The 20,298-nt window shown below is 46.4% G+C and overlaps 1 protein-coding gene across 1 annotated transcript in view; it reads left to right on the top strand.

Annotated features, from left to right (window-relative positions):
• FOXN3 (forkhead box N3) overlaps positions 1–20,298 on the top strand; it is a 479,473-nt gene that overhangs the window by 103,038 nt on the left and 356,137 nt on the right. The gene's annotated exons all lie outside the window — the stretch shown is intronic.

The following is a 20,298-nucleotide window of genomic DNA, read 5'->3' as shown; positions in this document are numbered from 1 at the left end:
TTAGCTTCAGTCCTACAGCCTGAAGGCATTATTGTCCCCTTTCCACCCCAGTCAGTGCTAGTCCTGACTCCTGTTTTTCCTTGAGGAATGGTGGGCACTCATCTCCCTATTCCTATTAGTGGCATTGTCATCTTAGGACAGGCTTTTGTCCCTTCACATCTGACCTTCTGACTCCAGACTCTCCTCCTGCAAACTATTGCCAACACCTTTGCCGAAACTTCCTGAAATACCACCTTCACTGTGTCCACTGCACGCAGACAGCTCCAGTGGCTCTCCATTAACTGTGACCGGGCTCGTCTCACTCATACCTAATGGTACATCAGTAGTTCTGGAAGCCAGTGGCCCTTACACTCTTTTTTACAACCCCTTTTTTCATGATTTTCCAGCCTCCCTAAAGGTGAGGGAGGCGGCTTAAAGAGAGACCTGTTGCCTCAGCCCCCCTGCAAGAATTTTCTCTTGGCAAGCATGTCTCACAAACACCTCTGGATGGCAGGGAAATGAAAATGCGGGTTCCTTCAGGAATACTGAGATTCCCTGGCTTGTAGTCTGAGCTCCTGCAGGCATCTACAGCTGGGGCTCAACCCACACATCTGACCTCCGTTTCTCGCCACCCCTCCAGCTTGACCGTTTCCTCCAGCCTGGCCTGGTTTCCCTTTGAGCAGGCATGCTGTGCTCATCCACAGCTCCACAGATGAGTGCTTAGAAGAACTTATTCTCTTTTTCTTTGTTTGAGACGGAGTCTCCCACTGTCGCCCAGACTAGAGTGCAGTGGTATGATCTTGGCTCACTGCAACCTCCACCTCCCGGGCTCAAGCGATTCTCCTGCCTCAGCCTCCCAAGTAGCTGGGATTACAGGTACCCACCACTGTGCCCAACTAATTTTTGAATTTTTAGTAGAGATGGGGTTTCACCACCTTGGCCAGGCTGGTCTCAAACTCCTGACCTTGTGATCCACCCACCTCGGCCTCCCAAAATGCTGAGATTACAGGTGTGAGCCACCACAGCAGAACTTAACTTCTTTAAGACCTGATTCCAATTCCTGAATTCTTTTCTTGCATGAGATCTCTTCTGATCACCAGTGGTTGCAATTCATCTCTCCCTATGTTTAAACATTTTATTTAAAATGTTTAGTTAACATGGTTTCATTGCAAGTAATAGAGACCCCCTTCAAACAAACTTAGTTTTTTTTTGGCAAAGGTGGGGAGGGAGGAGGAAGAACATAGTATAAGGATACTTGGCTGTCTAACTCATTTCCCATTCTCTAAATCCCAATTCTGTATTCCCAAGGAAGTTAATCTGATTGGCTTGGCTTGGGATAGGTGTCTGCCCTTCCTCCCATCAGCCCTGCTAGGAGAGCGAGGTCACATAATTGGAAACCTGGAAACCTGGTATGAGAGGTTCAAGGGATTTGGGAGCTGATCAGAGAAAAAGATATGACCACGAAGTAGCGGAAACACACAGAAACTTTATTGGGCAATGCTTTGATAGGTTTGCATGTGGGAAAGTCCTTCATGGCAGGAGACTGTCGAAGGTCAGAAGGGTAGGGCGAGGGGACCCTCGGGGAAGAGGGGCCTACACATGCCTGTGTGATGTCTGTCGCTCAGCAGCATGGCAGAGAGCTTCTGGGTCAGATGACTTTGAAGGCAGTAGCTGCTTAGGGTTGTCTAACCACAAGACTCTGTCTCATCAATGACCAGAAGATGCTGGTTGTAGTTTTGTGGGGTCGGCAAAGCAGTCAGGCTCTAAATGGCTAAAGATCTGCTTGCTTTGGCTCTTTTTAAAATAATTGGACATGTACAAATTTGAGTTTGGCACCAGCAGAGTTTTGCTCTAACAGGATTCAGCCTTCAGTGAAGAAATAAGCAACCTACAGGCCAATACACACGGGCCATCTTTGACTCACTTAGATAACACCCAGATTCATCCCATTGATCTTGGTAGCAGGAGGGGGGTTGAAAGAAGGATACAGTTCAAAGAAAGCCAAGGCCTCTGCAATTGCTCTTTTAGCCCTCCTCAAAATCATCTAAGACTAAAGATGCTGGTATGTGGTATGATTTGGATCTATGTCCCAACCCAAATCTCACGTCAAATGTAATCCCCAATGTTGGTGGCGGGACCTGGTGGGAGGTGATTGGATCATGGGGCTGGATTTCCCTCTTGGCTCTGCTCTTGTCGTAGTGAGTGAGTGCTCGCGAGATCTGATTGTTTAAAAGTATGTAGCACCTTCCCTCCCTCTCTCTTCCTCCTGCTTCTGCCATGTACAATGAGGCTGCTTCTCCTTTGCCTTTGACCATGACTGAAAGTTTCCTGAGGCCTTCCCAGAAGCCATCATGCTTCCTGTACAGCCTGTGGAACTGTGAGCCAATTAAACCTCTTTGGTTTTCTTTGGAGACAGAGTCTCTTTCTGTCACCCAGGCTGAAGTACAGTGGTGTGATCTCAGCTCACTGCATCCTCCGCCTCCCAGGTTCAAGTGATTCTCCTGCCTCAGCCTCCCAAGTACCTGGGATTACAGGTGTGTGCCACCACACCCGGCTAATTTTTGTATTTTTAGTAGAGATGGGGTTTCACCACATTGACCAGGCTGGTCTCGAACTCATGACCTCAAGTGATGCACCCGTCTTGGCCTCCCAAAGTGCTAGAATCACAGGTGTGAGCCACCATGCCCGGCCAACCTTTTTTCTTTGTGAATTACCCGGTCTCAGATATTTCTTTATGGCAATGCAAGAATGATCTAATACGTTAGGCATAGCATCTCCTGTAAGCTTCTTGGTGTACCTATTAATATTTATTTCTGCATGACCTAAAGTAACCTTGCTGCACATGATAAATATGAAATCATATTTGTTGAATGAATGAATGTCTGTTTCTCTGAACTGCCCCATGCCTGTCTAAAACCTGCCCATGCAAGGGCATCTCCCTTTGTGCTTTCCCTGCCTGCTCTTCATCTCTTTCTTCTCCAGGCTCTAGTATACTCCCCGTATCACTCCTTTGATGCATGCCATCTTAGATGGCTGTGAATGCAGCCCTACTCAGATCAGCAATTTCTTGAAGGCTTAGGATATGACATCCATTTCTGTAACCTTTTGCATCGTTAGAGTCCTGTGCTGCCTGGAGAGTGGTGGGCACTCATCTGTCTGATTGGGGTGCATGCTAGGTAGGAGAATGTGGCCCTCAGGTGGAGCAGAGTCTAGAACTGCAGTCATTTTTCAGGAAAGCCGTGGTGGTGACCAAAGAGGCAACTAAATGCGATCAATCCTAGAGATACAGCACAAACAGGAGGTCATGTATTTGAGTCAGTTCTGGGGAGAGTGTGGAGGAGAGAAGCCAAGTTTTTTGGACAGACAGGTCACGGTAAGGTTCAGGACTGAGGCTAAGAACAGTGACTATTGGCCAGAGTATCTTTTCCATGGAATGTCCGCTTTTAAAAGCTACCAGAGCTAGATGCAATGGCTCACACCTGTCATCCCAGCGCTTTGGAAGGCCAAGATGGACAGATCGCTTGAGCTCAGGAGTTTCAGACTAGCCTAGGCAACATGGCAAAACCCTGTTTCTACAAAAAGTAAGAAAATTAGCCAGGCGTGGTAGCACATGCTTATAGTCTCAGCTACTCGGGTGGCTGAGGTGGGAGGATAGCTTGAGTCCAGGAGGTCGAGGCGGCAGTGAGCCATGGTCACGCCACTGCACTCCAGCCTGGGTGACAGAGTGAGACTGTCTCAAAAAAAAAAAAAAAAAAAAAAAGCTACTGGCAGCCTGAAACACAGTGCCTAGCACAGAGCATTGCATGTGCTGGGAAGTCACTAAATATCATGTGTTTTCTGGAGTCCTTCATGGCATTTTAACCGCAGAAGTCAGAACTTATGTTATAGCAGAAAGACACATTATTGCATGTAGAATACCACGTGTGTTCACTCATGAAATTTTGGTGGTTTACTTCCTTCTACACCTTAGATGAGTGGAAGCTTCCATTTCCATCTGGCCTGTGTAAGGCTATAAAAGATTAAAGCAACCGAGAAAGCAGAGAAGAGAAACTTTAGCCAGATCCCATTTTTTCTAAAGCTCAAAGTCCCTGAAGCGTTTATCTTCACAGATAGCCATCTCTGCACATGTAGTATCTGCACACAAATAAAATGCCTTTCTAGTGTTGGTTGGTGCCTCACAAACAATGATGCTGTGTACGCTGCCTCCCCAAGATGCACAACTTGTGGATGAAACAAGCTAGTATTCTTTAACCATTTGAATGTTTAATTGCTTTTTTCCCTCCACACCTGGTGGCATTTTGAAACCTCTACAGCCATTTCAAGTGGTGTGTAGCTTTTGACCGAAGCCCTGACAGAGACGAGAAGCACATCTGCTCCTGGGTTCCAAAGGCAACCACACCGTCACAATGATGGTCCTTTAAATGCTCCTCTGGTACCAAGGGCTGCAGGAATGGGGTTCATGCTGCAGCTCAGCACCCTTCGCTTTCATCATGTGGCAATCTGAAAACTGTGCCTTTAACTTTTCCACACACGTGTTATTTTAGTGACTGTGCACATTTGAATACGTGCTTGTTTTTTTCTTTTTGAGACACAGTTTCCCTCTGTCATCCAGGCTGGAGTGCAGTGGCATGGTCTCAGCTCACTGCAACCTCCACCTCCTGGATTCAAGTGATTCTCCTGCCTTAGCCTCCTGAGTAGCTGGGATTACAGGTGCCTGCTGTCACACCTGGCTAATTCTTGTATTTTTAGTAGAGATGAGGTTTTACCATGTTGGCCATGGTTGGCCAGGCTGGTCTTGAACTCCTGACCTCAGGTGATCCACCCGCCTCAGCCTCCCAAAGTGCTGGAATTACAGGCATGAGCCACTGTGCCCGGCCACATTTGAATACATTCTGACTGGTTGGTTTCTACCTAAATGGTCTTAACTGTATTGCAATCACTTCTGAAAAGTAAAACCTAATACCTTTCTAAACGACAGTGTGTGCTGTTAAGTTGACAACGGTGGCCTTATCTTAGTGGCTGTCAGTCTTTTTCCTCCCCTTGCCCAAAGTGGACTGTGGATCCAGAACTGGCCCTTTAGAAGAAAATGGAGCATTCTTGGCCGGGCATGGTGGCTCATGCCTGTAATCCTAGCACCTTGGGAGGGCGAGGTGGGCAGGTCACTTGAGGTCAGGAGTTTGAAATCATCCTGGCTAACATGGTGAAACCCCATCTCTACTAACAATACAAAAAAAAAAAAAAAAAAAAAAAAAGTAGCCAGACGTGGTGGCGGGCGCTTGCAATCCCAGCTACTCTGGAGGCTGAGGCAGGAGAATTGCTTGAACTCAGGATGCGGAGGTTGCAATGAGCCGAGATGGCTGCTGCACTCCGGCCTGGGAGACAGCGAGACTCCGTCTCAAAAAAAAAAAAAAAAAAAAGAAAGGGAAATGGAGCATTCTCAGCTGTGGTTATTTTCGCCATCTCGATGCTGTCGAATGACACACAGATGGCGATCAATTTATACTCCTGGACCTCTCCTCCTCTTTTCAGGACAGTGCAACAGATAGATACATGGGAGGCACTGAGGGAAGGGAAGCTAGTAGGATAGCAAGATGCACAGATGGAGTGAGGACTATAAAATTCCTCGAAAGCACAGGCTGAATGTGTGATGAACTAAAATTAAATGTAGTTGTGCTAGGCAGTGTGAGTAGTGGGAAAAGTGCCGTCCTGACAGTTGGGGCAAGCTCTGCGCCTAATAACGTGCATGACCTTGACCAACCTCCTTGGGCCTCAGTTTCTACATCAGTAAAGTCTGGTTACAGTAAGTGATGTCTGTGTCTAAGGTCTAAGGCTCTAGCTCTAAGAGTCCGTGATAACGAACTTCCCTGGGCAATTTAATTGCACTTAATTGAAGTAACATTGCTGTTGTCTTGGGTTGTGATTTACACAGAGTTTCACCCTGGGAAGGAGGTGTGGATGGCCATCAGTTTACCATCACAGATGCTAAGGTCTCAAGTCTGATTGATGTTGAGGCCAAGGGCAAATGCATTTACAATAGCCAGTTCCCTTTGAGACCTGCCGCCAAGAAGCACGACTGGGGTGTAAGGTTGCTCCATTGTTCTGGCCCTGTGCAGCAGGAGTGGAGGCTTGGTTCCTCAGTCCTTAGGACAGTTTCTCCCTGCCCTCCACCCTCCTTCTCCCTCACCACTTTCTTCTTTTTCTCATATCTCCTTTGGTCTGGCTTGTCCCTTATTATCTTGTCTTTCAAGATGAGCATCATCACCTGGTTCTTTGGCAGCCCTTCAACATTAGCCGCTTGCATCCTGGAAGAAACAAAGACAGAGCCATGTCTCTTCCTTTCTACTTCATGTGAAAATGCTGTCAGCTTTTCTGTAGGTGTAGGAGAAGGCATGTGTGTGTGCGTGCGTGTGTGTGTGTGTGTGTGTAAGAGAGAAAGAAAAGGAAAGAGAAAGAGAGAGACTTACAGTTGGTGTAACAGTGGACAGGGTTTTGAGATTAAAAACAAACTCAAAAAATGGTAGTATTGGAAACATAATGGGCTGAGTGCAGTGGCTCATGTCTGTAATCCCAGCACTATGGGAAGTTGAGGCAGGAGGATGGCTTGAGCTCAGGAGTTCGAGACCAGCCTGGGCAACATAGCGAGAACAAAACAAAACAACAACAAAAAAAACGGCTAGGCACTGTGGTGTACACTTGTAGTCCCAGCTACTCAGGAGGCTGAGAGCTATGATTGGGCCACTGCACTCTAGCCTGGGCGGCAAAGCAAGACCCTGTTGTGAAAAAAAAAAAAAAAAAAGAAAGAGGGAAGAAAAGAAAGAAACAGGATGGGACTGTGGAAATCACATTTGGGAAGTGGTTTGGGGAAACTGTGACTGCCTAGTTTCTTTCTTTCTTTTTCTTTCTTTCTTTCTTTTTTTTTTCTGAGATGGAGTCTCACTCTGTCACCCAGCCTGGAGTGCTGGAGTGCAGTGGTACAATTTTGGCTCACTGCACCTTCTGACTCCCGAGTTCAAGCCATTCTCCTGCCTCACCCTCCCAAGTAGCTGGGATTACAGGCACCTGCCACCATGCTCGGCTAATTTTTGTATTTTTAGTAGAGACGGGGTTTCACCATCTTGGCCAGGCTGGTCGTGAACTCCTGACCTCGTGATCCACCCGCCTCAGCCTCCCAAAGTGCTGGGCTTACAGGCATAAGCCACCACACCCGGCCTAGTTTCTTTCTTATATTTCACTCTTATCACTCTTGACATGTGAAAGTCTGCCCCCACACCACCTGACAGTGCTTGCTTCACAGTTCCAATGGGGATCGGAACATGCCACCCCAAAATATGTCTCCTCGACATATTGATGATTTTGAGCTGAAGGCAGTTGAGAAACAGCAGTTGCAGGTAGGGCTGTCTGCCCTGCCCCCTTTTACCTAAAAGCAAGGCATAAATTCTCCATGAGAAAGATGACCTCCCTGTACCAGGAACAGCAGAACATTTTTATCCTTGGAGATAGGGAGCAGATCTGAAATGAGTCTGTGCAAGCAAACCTTACTAGAATAACTCTTATCTTCCAAGGGTTTCCCTCATATATTTCCTAGTCATTTTCCCACAGTTTTCTGCCCTAGCCCAAACCCTCTTTTCCTTTGTCTTGTCCAATCTCTACAGTTTACGTCTCTTTGTTAAAATGGTATATTTAACCGCTTCCTTGTGGTTTTCACGTCTTTCCATAAAGCCCCTCTCCGTACCCTATGCTGTGTAAAAATGTTAACATCAAATAATATTTGTTTGCTTTTTCTACTGTTAATCTTTCATCAGTTCAATTCACAGGTCCCAGCCATAGAACCTAGAGAAAAAGTTTCTTTCCCATCAGTTCCCAAGCTGCTGGTCATACTGCCCCTCACTATGGCTTCATGTCCCGCTCTAGAGGGTCACAGAGAAAGTTGTTTCTCGTAGGGAAAGAGCTGAGAACAGGGGTGTGCCCTCTGAGAAAGCAGCAACCTGTGCTTTTTGCCTCTAAGGGTCCATACTTATGGTTTGGCCATGTCCCCACCCAAACCTCATCTTGAATTGCAGTTCCTATAATCCCCACGCGTCATGAGAGGGACCAGGTGGAGAGAAGTGAATCACAGGGGCAGTTTCCCCCATCCTGTTCTCGTGATAGTGAGTTCTCATGAGATCTGATGGTTTTATAAGGGGCTTCCTCCTTTGCTGGGCACTCATTCTTCTCGTTCTTGCCATTATGTGAAGAAGGCCGTGTTTGCTTCACCTTCCACCATGATTGTAAGTTTCCTGAGGCCTTCCCAGCCCTGCAGAACTGTGAGTCAATTAAACTTCTTTTCTTTATAAATTACCCAGTCTCAGGTATGTCCTTTTAGCAGTGTGAGAACGGACTAATACAATACTCTTCATATTGGGACTGGAAAAACCTCACTGAGCACAGGTTAATTCAGGTGCATCCTGTAGGGGGTAACCTCAAGGCTTCAGGGCAAATTGGTCTTGGAGTGAATGTGAGTTATAAACCAGGCAGGTCAGCTAGATGCAGTGGCTAGAGCCTGTGAGACCAGCCTCGGCAACACAGTGAGACCCTATCTCTACAAAATCTTTTTGAAGTTAGCTGAGTGTAGTAGTGCATGCCTGTAGTCCTAGCTACTCAGGGGCTTAGGTGGGAGGATTGCTTGAACCCAGAGGTTGAGGCTGCAGTGAGCCATGATTATACCACTGCACTGCAGCCTAAGCAACAGAGAGAGACTGTCTAAAAATAAATAAATAAATAAACCAAGCAGGTCTTTTGAGATCCTTTACCCCTGGGATGATTGAAATATGAGTTGGGGAACCTTCTGAACACTCATGAATGCCTGCATTGGTCAGGCATGCACTTTTGTGATGGAACAGGGGAAGAAGCCTTTGGGAAAAGGCAGGGGGTGATAAATTTGGTTACTATTTTCTTTTCTTTTCTTTCTTTCTTTCTTTTTTTTTTTTTTTTTTTGAGGTGGAGTCTCACTCTGTCACCCAGGCTGGAGTGCAGTGGTGCGATCTCGGCTCACTGCACCCTCTGCCTCCCGGGTTCAAGTGATTCTCATGCCTCAGCCACTCAAGTAGCTGGGATTTACAGGTGCACACCACCATGCTTGGCTAATTCTTGTATTTTTAGTAGGGCCGGGGTTTCACCATGTTGACCAGGCTGGTCTTTAACTCTTGACCTCAAGTGATCCGCTGGTCTCGGCCTCCCAAAGTGCTGGGATTATGGTGTGAGCCACCATGTCCAGTCTGGGTACTCTTTTCAACCTGCAGTCTGTGAACTCTGATAACGTCCTGTCGCTCTGAGTGTGACTGTGCTTGTGGTTCCTCTGAGAGTCGAGGTGAAGCTACCCACCTCCTCCCCACACTGGTCTCATGTGTGCTGGGCAGATGCACAGTCAGGTGAGAGGGCAGCTTGGATCCTGGGGTTACAAGGGACACACGCCCCTCTCTGCGTAGCTGTGGCTGCCCTCAGTGCATATGCAGGGCTGGCTCCCTGGCAGATGGGACTTTCTCTGGTTCTGTGGCTGTCATAAGATTTATTCAGAATCCCTCTTACGAGTTTTGGAGCTGAAGCTGTTCTCAAACCAGTCGCAGATTCTGCTTGTTAAGAGAAGCAGTGTACACAGAATATTGGCAGTTAGGAGGCACGGGTGGGTTCCAGTCCCAGCCCTACCACTCACTGGCAGTGAGACCCCGAGCAAGCTGCTCAACTTCCCTGAGCCTCAGGGTCTTCATGTGCTCCATGGAGGAATTCTCCTTCCTGCCTCCTGCTTTTCTCAAATTTTCCCCCATGGTGTAGAGGCCTCTCCTGGGAGGAGATCTGCCTGCTGATTTCCATCCGCCTCTCATCCGTGCGGGTTCTATGGGGAGGATGGGGGAATCCCATTGAGCTGACTGGTGAATGAGAGGTGGGAAACATGGGGAATGCCCTTCTCCATGACATCCATACTTGCATGACAGGATAAAACGATCTCCTGCAATCTGCAACAATGGATCATTTTGAAATCTCAAAGAAGTCATTTCTTCAGATTAAAACTATTTATATCAAATTAAGCGAACAATTCATTGGTGTCCTTGAGGATGATGGTTGGCACTTTACAGTTTTCATTAAAAATTAAACTTTTTCTTCATTCAGCAAATATTTCAGGGCCTATTATGTGCTCTGTACTGGGATACAGCAGTGAACGAGACAGAGCAGATCCTTGCCCTCTTGGGGTTGGCATATCCTAGTGGGGAGAGGGACAATGAGTAAAATAAATAATGTATATAGGCTGGGTGCAGTGGCTCATGCCTGTAATCCCAGCACTTTGGGAGGCCGAGGAGGGCAGATCACCTGAAGTCAGGAGTTCAAGACCAACCTGGCCAACACAGTGAAACCATCTCTACTAAAAATACAAAATACTAGCTGGGCATGGTGGCGGGCGCCTGTAATCCCAGCTACACGGGAGGTTGAGGCAGGAGAATCTTTTGAACTTGGACGGCAGAGGTTGCAGTGAGTTGAGATCATGCCACTGCACTCTGGCCTGGGCGACAGAGCGAGACTCTGTCTCAAAAAAAAAAAGAAAAGACATATTCCATGTACACAGAATTTTAAGAATGACATATTCCATCTGCAATTTCATTATAAAAATATAAAAAATAGAGGCCAGGCACGGTGACTCATGCCTGTAATCCCAGCACTTTGGGAGGCTGAGGCGGGTGGATCACCTGAGTCAGGAGTTTGAGACCAGCCTGACCAACATGGCGAAACCCTGTTTCTACAAAAAACACAAAAATGAGCCAGGAGTGGTGGCAGGCTCCTGTAATCCCAGCTACTAGGGAGGCTGAGTCAGAAGAATTGCTTGAACCCAGGAGATGGAGGTTGCAGTGAGCCAATATCATGCAACTGTATTCCAGCCTGGGCAATAGAGCAAGACTCTGTCTTAAAAAAAAAAAAAAAAGTATGTGATTTGCAAATAGCAGTAAGTGCTATGGATAAAGATGAAGCAGGAAACAAGGTCCAGGAGATACAAGCGTGGGTTTGTAACTTTGACCCAGAGGGCAGGGCAGGTTCCCTCACTGATGGAGGGGAGGGAAAGTGGCGGGTTGATGCACAGCCAGTGTGTAGGTGCTGATGGGGACCTGGTCCAGTCCAAGACTATCAGGGAGGTCAGGGTGGGTGGAATGGAGTGAGAGGGAGGGAAGTAGGAGATGAGCTCTGAGCAGTATCAGTGGGGGTAGGGCAGGGGCTGGGGTAGATGGCAGGTGACATAAAACTGCTGGGAGGGTGTCCCGGGAGGTGATATGACATCCCTCCATAGGGCCAATCCATAGTGATTGTTTTATGCTTTGCCACATGCAAAGCCTGTCATATGGAAGGCAGGAAAGGCCTAAAATCATAAGGGCACAGTGGTGCTGTTCCAGATCCTGTTCCTCAGTGCGTGGTCCCAGGGCCAGCAGCACTGGCATCCCGAGTGCTTGTTAGAAATGCAGAGTCTCAGCCCTACCCGACACCTGCTGGATCAGAACCTGCATCTCACGGAGCCTGCAGGTGATCCATGGCCCACGTTGAAGAAGCAATGGTCTGGAGTCATTTATGGCTTTGGGCATCAGAAGCCCTGGGGGCTGCTCCAAACATGTCCACTTCATTGCCTGCTGGCCTCAGTTTTCTTGTAGTTTCACCTGCAAGGAGATGAGAATGATGCTGACATTCTCTGCTCTACTCAAGCTCTTCTGCTTTTCTGAGCGAGTGCCACTTTCAACACCGCTTTCCCATCCATCAGATCAAACTCTCTCTGGGGTGGTGTAGACTGGGAAGGTGCCTCTGGGAGCTAATACTCCGACTCTGTGGAATTTCTAGGCTGTCTATCTTCAGTGTGCTCAGAGAAGATGTTCCTTCCTCATAGTAGAGTATTACTAATGTACAAAGTCTATATCGTGACAGGGAATGGTGCTGCCTTCTCTACGTGCACATAATGCCACTCCTCCGTTCAGCAAGGCGTATGCTTTGAGCTGAGCCACAAGCCTGGTGATTCACCTATAGGCCAAATTCCCATCATTTATTGCCAGGTCCCTTATGGGCCCAGTGGTTCCAGCTGCAGAAGGCTGGTTGCTTTCGAGGGTAGATGGAAATGCCTGTTTTCATGACAAGCACAGATATTGCATTGTATTGACTGGTTTATGCTAGGATCGGGCATCCTATAGTCAGCCCACCCTCCCAAAACAAAACACACAGCCCTGTGGCCTGGGTAATGAGCCTGGAGTGTCCAGGTCTAACTATTTGGCTTAACTATTATTAACTTCTGAGGGACTTTGGGTGAATCACTTTCTGTGCGTGAATATCAGGCTGCTTATTGATAAAGCAGTTACAATCATTTCTACTTCACGAGTTATTGAGGCTTCATTATCTAAATGCTTTTGAGAGCTGTCCTTAAATGTGTGATTTCCAGGCTTATGTCGCTACTTACTAGCGTACCTTTTTTTTTTTTTTAGTGAGTGTGAAATTGTCTCCCTCCTTCTGTTCATTTAGACTGCAGCATTGATGAGCAGGTAGTGGCAAATGCGTCTTCGTATTATTCACGGGTTACTGTGGGTTAAGAAATAAACTGGGCATTGACCTTTCCTTGCTCTTTCTGAATTAGTCACACACTTCTCATTGTTTGTGTGTGTCAGCAGCATGACCTAAATAAAATTAGGGTTGATCTCTTTCAGAATATATTTTGGATTTCTCCTTACAATAAAGTTAAGGCAAGTTGATGTATGGTTTGCAATGAAATGGAAAGACCTTTTCAGCAAAGCCCTGGCTCAACAGTGGAGTGGTTATTGAACACTGGTTTCTAGTTGTGGCCAAATTCTCAGATTTCTCAAGTGTTACCTGGCCTGCTAAGGACTCTGATAGAAAGCAGTCTCCATTTGTCACTGCCATTTTCCACTGGTGGGGCAACTCAATAGCTCCGATTACCTGCATCTCACCTTCCCACCTTGGAATTCCAGATTAGCCCAATGCTTACTGTTTTCAGGTCTCTGCCATTATGCTGTTAGGTGACTTTCTAGGCTAAACTGATTGACTGCTTAATCAGCTGCTGTCCATGCTGTGTAGAGCGGGTGGGTTCAGGGACAGTGTTTCATTAGCTGTGTAATGTTAGGTAGCGTACAGACCAAAGCAAAGAACTATACAGCAACAACAATAACAACAACAACAACTAAAACTCCCTCCGTCATGCTGCATCTCTGATCTAGTTTAAGCTGCAGAGGTAAGATTTGACCATCATTACTCAGCCAGGCAGAAACCACATGGGGAACTAATTCATGGAGTATGCATGTTTTTCAATCCTGTGTCCCACCGTATGTTGTATTTCGCTGACCAGGATGGAGATCATTCTCATTTTGCATCTCTGAGATGCATGAAGTTCTGTTGGGGAAGAAAGTACTCATGACAAGCTCATGTCTGGTTTAGAAGTTCCTGGGTGAGTGGGGAGTGGATCCAAGAGCTCTGGGAGTCAGGCCTCCAGACAGGACTAACTGGGGTTGGGGAAGTGGTAACAGCTGGTCCTGTGGGCTGTGGTTGCTGTTAGAGGCAGTTGCCTTTGGTAATAGCGGTAAGATTGTGATGTGTCATCTTACAAAAAGTCTATACCAAGAAGAGGGTCTTTGCTAACCACTGTGAAGCCATTCCTCAGAGATTCTCCTAGATTTGTAGCTTTGATTAGGGTTAAAATCTGGGTTTGGTTGGTGGGGAAGTGGTAGAGACCTAGGTGCCTGGAATAGGCTGTTCTGGACTCTCTTCCTGCAGGGCTGTGGTTCTGGGCCTTACTCTGGCCTTCTCTGATGCCCCTGGGAAGAGCACAACTCTACATAAACTGGGGCAGATTGAAGAATTAGTCCATTGGGAATTATTGCCAGTATGGATCCAGAAGAAAGGCTATTGTTTTGTTCTCCCATCTCACCAACAAGGAGGTAAAAGATTGCTCACTTCTCTCACAAGCCTTGCCATCCACTTCCCATTTCCAAATACATAGAAATCAAAACATTCAGTGTTGGGACTTACCCCATGGCAATGCAGCCGTCCTGCAAACACATGGGTTGGATTCCTGAAACGTGCCTGGGAAAGTGAGCTAGCATAATGCTATGGATATTCGTCTTCTGGTGGTTGGTGTCCCCTGAATGCACGTGAGTGGATTAGCAATGCACATGACTACTTGGTTTGTATATTCTCTGACTGAGTGACCCAGTTCCTGGCCCAGGAACAGGATGAGCAAAGCTTGCTGGGTACCGTCAGGGAACCCTTCCAGCTGGGGCATGGGGGCACCTGCCTTCCTAGTCCAGGTTGCAAACCAGTGTCAGAGCAAGGTGAGGAGGAGAGTCCCTGCTGTCCGTTAGGCTCTAGTCATTTCCTTTGTAGCTGTGTAGATAAATAGAAGTAAGGGCAAATCCTATGGGCTTGATATTAGAGCCTGTTTCATGGCGTTACATCTGTCTTTGGAAGCAGCCACTGTGTGTGAGCCTCTGACTTTTCCTCCAATTGCTAACCATCTTGAATATTTTAGAAACCCTCTTATGTGTTAATATGCCCAGTGAGACAAGAATCATGATTTCTCCTTCACCAGTGACCAAACAGAGCTGCGGAGTTGTCACGGGATGTAGTGAAAAATCACACACTTGTAACCGAGCCAGCCTGTGCCAGAAGCCCAGCCCCGACTCGGTCCTACTGTTGTCTCTCAGATGGGGAAGTGGCTCTATCTATAAAACGTGTGGTTGCTATGAATTACCGGTGTTGGTAAGGAGAATTGGAAGCATTCTCTTTTCTAGATTACCTTTCAAATATTCAAATTCATGCACCAGTAGCATATGGCTAGAACTTTTATTTTTTCACTCAGATGTCTTCCAATGTGCTTCATTGAATTTGAAATCCACACCAGGTTTGAATTTTGAAAATGCCAACTGTATACTAACTGAATGTGAGAAATGAAGAAAACTTTCATAAATGTTTTTTTAAAATAAATGGCGATTTATTTTCTGTGTTCAGATAAACCAGCTGTATGGTTTTTTTTTTTCTTTCTTCATTTTGGTTGATTTGCATCTTGATAATATAGAAGGAACAATGTTACCGTGTATTCTTAGCTAATTTTCTGCAGAAGAGTTTGCAATAGCACATATCAGACATTAAAGAAAAATGGGTCATGGAGTCTTTGGGCCACCTCTCCTGGCCGGGAGCTTTGGATGCAGGGAGGAGCCTTTGTCGTCTTCAAATGGCTGTGTCTGCTGTGTCCTCTCAGCCTGTCCACAAGTTTGATTCAGAGATGATCTGATTCCTTTGTCTTCCCTCTTGGGGCTGAGTTTAGTTTGTAGGTGCCATTCAATGCTTTTGTCTCTCACCAGGTAAGAGATTTTCAAGCACTTCAGGATTCATAAAAGAGGGCTTTTATCTGCTTGGTTTTCCTCAGTTGCAGAGAAAAGAAGTCTGAAAGTTTGTGTTTTGCATGACCTCTGTCAGAGACACCACCATAGAGTGGAAAGAACATTGGCCTGGAAGTCAGAAGCTGCCCCATAGCGGGTGGCCCAGGAGCCCTTTCCCTAAGGTCACCTGAAGCTCTAAGAGCTTCACAGTTGCTGGGATGACCCCTTGTGAGACACCTTCTCCTTCTTTCCCCCCAACACTTATTAAAATACACCATGCTCCCCATGAAATGTAATTTATACACTGTACATCTTCAAATCTAAGTCACCATCAGTTGTAAACTATATCATGATTTTATTCACCACTAAGAGGAAAAAATGCTGCCTAATAGATGCACTCATTTCAGAGGATTCCTGTGTAGAAAAATGTACAGTTTATTTATTTTTTATTTTTATTTTTTTTGAGACGGAGTCTTGCTCTGTCACCCAGGCTGGAGTGCAATGGCGCCATCTCGGCTCACTGCAAGCTCCGCCTCCCAGGTTCACGCCATTCTCCTGCCTCAGCCTCCTGAGTAGCTGGGACTACAGTCGCCCGCCACCACGCCCAGCTAATTTTTTGTGTTTTTAGTAGAGACAGAGTTTCACTGTGTTAGCCAGGATGGTCGCGATCTCCTGACTTTGTGATCCACCCGCCTCGGCCTCTAAAGTGCTGGGATTACAGGTGTGAGCCACTGCGCCCGGCCAAAAAAATGTGAAGTTTTTAATTGGTGAAATATATGATGAGGTCTGTTGCAGTTGAGTAGTTGAGATAATGCCAAATGTTGTCAATTTTTTCTAAAAATGATCTATTTCTAACATGGACAGAGCTAAAATGCCCATGTACCTGCTACCCAACTTTGGCAGAGCTCAACATTTGCTTCAAATATATTTTTAAAAATAAAATAAAACATTGAAGACATAATTGAAGACCCCGGTCCTTCCCTAATCCTGGAACTTGTCTCTCCTTCAGGCTCCCATGGAAACTCCACCTTGAGTTTGGTGCCTGTCATTCCCATGCATTTTTGTAAATCTTGACTGTGTATCTTTATATCCATTAAACACATACATTTAGTGTTTTTATTTTTTATTTTTATTTTTTGAGGTGGAATCTTGCTTTGTCGCGCAGGCTGGAGTGCGTGATCTAGGCTCACTGCAACCTCCACCTCCTGGGTTCAAGCGATTCTCCTGCTCAGGCCTCCCGAGTAGCTGGGATTGAAGGCTCATGCCACCACGTCTGGCTAATTTTTTTTTTAATTTTTAGGAGAGACGGGGTTTCACTGTGTTGGTCAGGCTGGTCTTGAATTCCTGACCTCAGGTGATCCACCCGCCTCGGCCTCCCAAAAGTGCTGGGATTACAGGCGTGAGCCATCGCGCCTGGCCATATTTAGTGTTTTTGTTTGTTTGTTTGTTTGAGATGGAGTTTCACTCTTGTTGTCCAGGCTGGAGTGCGATGGCAAGATCTGGGCTCACTGCAGCCTCTGCCTCCCAGGCTCAAGTGATTCTCCTGCCTCAGCCTCGCCATATTTAGTGTTTTAAAAACCCTGCTAGCTTTCCACCAGTGTCCATTCCCTGTTCTTCCTTTGAATAGTAGAACCCCTGAGCTTTATGCGGACAGCTTCTGCCAGCGACCGCTCATGACTTAATTTCTGACTGACTGATGGATGGATGCGGAATGCGTGTTTCCATTCGTAGGAGAATTTCCTTCCCAAATCCTGCCTGAGCATCTGTGGAAGCAGAGTGAGGCCTTCCTGGTCATGTTCCCTCCTCTGGGAGGCTGCCCCGTGACTCCCATGCCTGCACGACAAACTGGGGGATGGCCGCTCCAGGAAAAAGCTACCTCTGACCAGCTGGCAGGGCCAGGTCAGGTTACCAGGCTGGTTACAATACCTTCTTTCTGCGGAGTGGATAAGTGGCTCAGGGGCTCTGCCCAGAGGGTAACAAGAACCATCTCCAATTTTTCCCTGTTCCTTTTTCCAGCCCCGATACTGTTGGATGGGGCACACCCCAGCATGGTCCTGATCTCACAGGTCAGTTTGGCTTCTGGCCTTAAAGGTTGGTCTGTTCTTTGGTTTTCCTCTCAAAGGGCACTTGAAACAGAGTGGTGAAGGTCCCTGACCTCTCCTATTGAATAAGGCTGGTGCATCAGTCTCCAGCATGCTGGATGCCCATTGAGCTTGGGTGAAGCTTCTCCCAGTCTCTCCTTGCATTGAGAATTGGGTTTTCAGGTGAGTGGTCCTCAGACTTCTGCAACTGATTCATTGCCCCAGTGCAAAGATCACAGGAGCCTCTTACGCCACCTGTGCCGATGGCTTCCAAACACACAATTGCGGCTCATGGAAGGAGTGGGAAGGAGAGCACTGCTCTAGGTGAGGGTTGGCAAGCTGAGCTGTGCTGAAGTGGGCCCGTAAATGAAATTCATGGTGTAAAAAGCCCAAAGCTTGCTGGGTGCGGTGGCTCATGCCTGTAACCCTAGCACTTTGGGAGGCCGAGGCGAGTGGATCACCTGAGGTCAGGAGTTCAAGACCAGCCTGGCCAACATGATGAAACCCCATCTCTACTAAAAATTCAAAAAAATAAGCTGGGCACGGTGGTGGGCGCCTGAAATCCCAGCTACTCAAGAGGCTAAGGCAGGAGAATCGCTTGAACCCGGGAGGCGGAGGTTGCAGTGAGCCAAGAGCATACCACTGTACTCCAGCCTAGAGTACAGTAATCCCAGCTACTCCGCCTCAAAAAAAACCAAACAAACAAAAAACCCAAGCCAAACAATACAAAATGACTCCCCTTCCATGGAGGCTGCAACCCCAACTGGGAGAGTCCTGTACAATCACAGGACAAGAAAGAAAAAGCAGCATAGGGAACATGCGCGAAGTGGTTTGTGCACTCTAGTCTAACTGGATGTCACAGTTCCCTTGATAGTTTTTGCAACCAAAAAAATGAAAATGACATGTAAAAGATTCTTTAAAACCAGTTCTTATCGATTTACCTTATAACCAGTTCATCAGAAATTCACTTCTATTTTGAGTGTCTTTTGCATTCCCTGTCAATATCTCAAAAATTAATTTAGAAACTAAAATTAAGCATAAACTAAAGTTTAAAAACAAACTGCCTATGCCCTTAGAAGGCTTGATTTACAAACCTTACAATGCCAAAGACATGGCAAAAAAAAAAAAAAAAATCAAAATCAAAAGACATTCCCATGTAAAAACACTCAAAAACGTTTTAAATTATAGGCAAATTGCTCATTAGGCAACTGGCTTTAGGCTAATTGACCTAGAGTCAATGACTTCCAAAAGTCAGCACTTCAGTGCTCAGGGACACTTTCTCAGGCCTGTATTCATCTTATTTCAGACAAAATTCTAATCAACTCTATTATTTGGTTTCTCAGCCTCTGGCATATTAGATGTGAATCAAAACAGGAGGGAACTGTGGGAGCCAGGCCACTTTGCACAGTGAGAAGACCAGCTGATACCCTGACAGGCAGGGTGGGGTGGGAGGAGGCCAGAGAATATTAAAATGTGAATACAAGGATTAGGAAATCACCCTAGTGCGGGGCCTTTTCCTGGACGGGTGACCTCTTCCTCCTCCGCTCATACACTGCTGTGGCTTCTGAGATCGCCTCCCTGTCATCATGGACAGGGGTTCATAAAGCCAGGCAAGCTGTGAAAAATATCTGTAACAGGCTAAAATCATGAGCAGACTTTGCCCAATTCGTTGTTTTTGTATACAATCCGTTTCGAAAAGCTTTTCATCGAAAAGGATCCAAACATTGACTCGTGGGTTGGAGCATCCTTATAAAGCACCCAGTTCCCCCCGCCCTCTGTGTGCAGCCCACCCACCAAGAACTCTGCCCATAGGATGCCTCTGCAGCTGCATGAACTCCCCCAGACCAACCTAGAAACAATTCTGTGTTCTGGAAACATTCCCTGCTAGGAAGTCCTCTTTCACCAAACGGTAGCATGACCAAATCCAGGTAGTTCTCAATATCCAGGGTAATTCGGGAGGAGGTCAGGAATAACCCAAATTGTGATGAAATTCACTTTCAATTATCTAGTGGATATAAGTGTGGCTAACAAGCAGCCAGACAGAGGGCTGGGTGCAGTGGCTCATGCCTGTAATCCCAGCACTTTGGGAGGCCGAGGTGGGCAGATCATAGGTTAGGTGATCAGGACCATCCTGGCTAACACAGTGAAACCCCATCTCTACTAAAAATACAAAAATTTAGCTGGGCGTGGTGGCACGTGCCTGTAGTCCCAGCCACTTGGGAGGCTGAGGCAGGAGAATTGGTTGAACCCAGGAGTCAGAGGTTGCAGTGAGCCAAGATCGAGATCGCGCCACTGCACTCCAGCCTGGGTGACAGAGCGAGACTCTGTCTTAAAAAGAAAAAAAAAAAGAAGCAGCCAGACAGAATAGGAGAAGATATTTGCAAATCGTATATTTGATAAGGGATAAATATCCAGAATATATAGAGAACTCCTAAAACTTGACAACAAGAACAAGAACAACCTAATTCAAAAATGGGCAAAGGACTTCGGCAGACATTTATCCAAGGAAGGTATATAAATAGCCAGTAGGTGTGTTAAAAAAAATGCTCAATGTCACTAATCATTGGGGAGAAATGCAAATCAAAATTACAGTGAGATACTGCCTCATACCTATTAGAATGGCTAACATTTCAAAAAAAAACAAACAAGCAAACAGGAAATAACAAGTGTGGTGAAGATGTGGAGAAAATGGAACCCTTGGACACTGTTGTAGGAATGTAGTGGTATAACTACTGTGGAAAATAGTATGGCCATTCCCCCCAAAAAATTAACATAAAATTACCATATGATCCAGCAAGTCCACTTCTGGTATATTCCCAAAAGAACTGAAAGCAGGGTCTCAAAGAGATATTTAC

Source organism: Rhinopithecus bieti, unplaced genomic scaffold, assembly GCF_001698545.2.
Source record: "Rhinopithecus bieti isolate Rb0 unplaced genomic scaffold, ASM169854v2 scaffold_12086, whole genome shotgun sequence".
Classification (NCBI taxonomy): domain Eukaryota; kingdom Metazoa; phylum Chordata; class Mammalia; order Primates; family Cercopithecidae; genus Rhinopithecus; species Rhinopithecus bieti.
The sequence above is the reverse complement of the archived record's forward strand: the minus strand, read 5'-3'. Positions and strand labels throughout refer to the sequence as shown.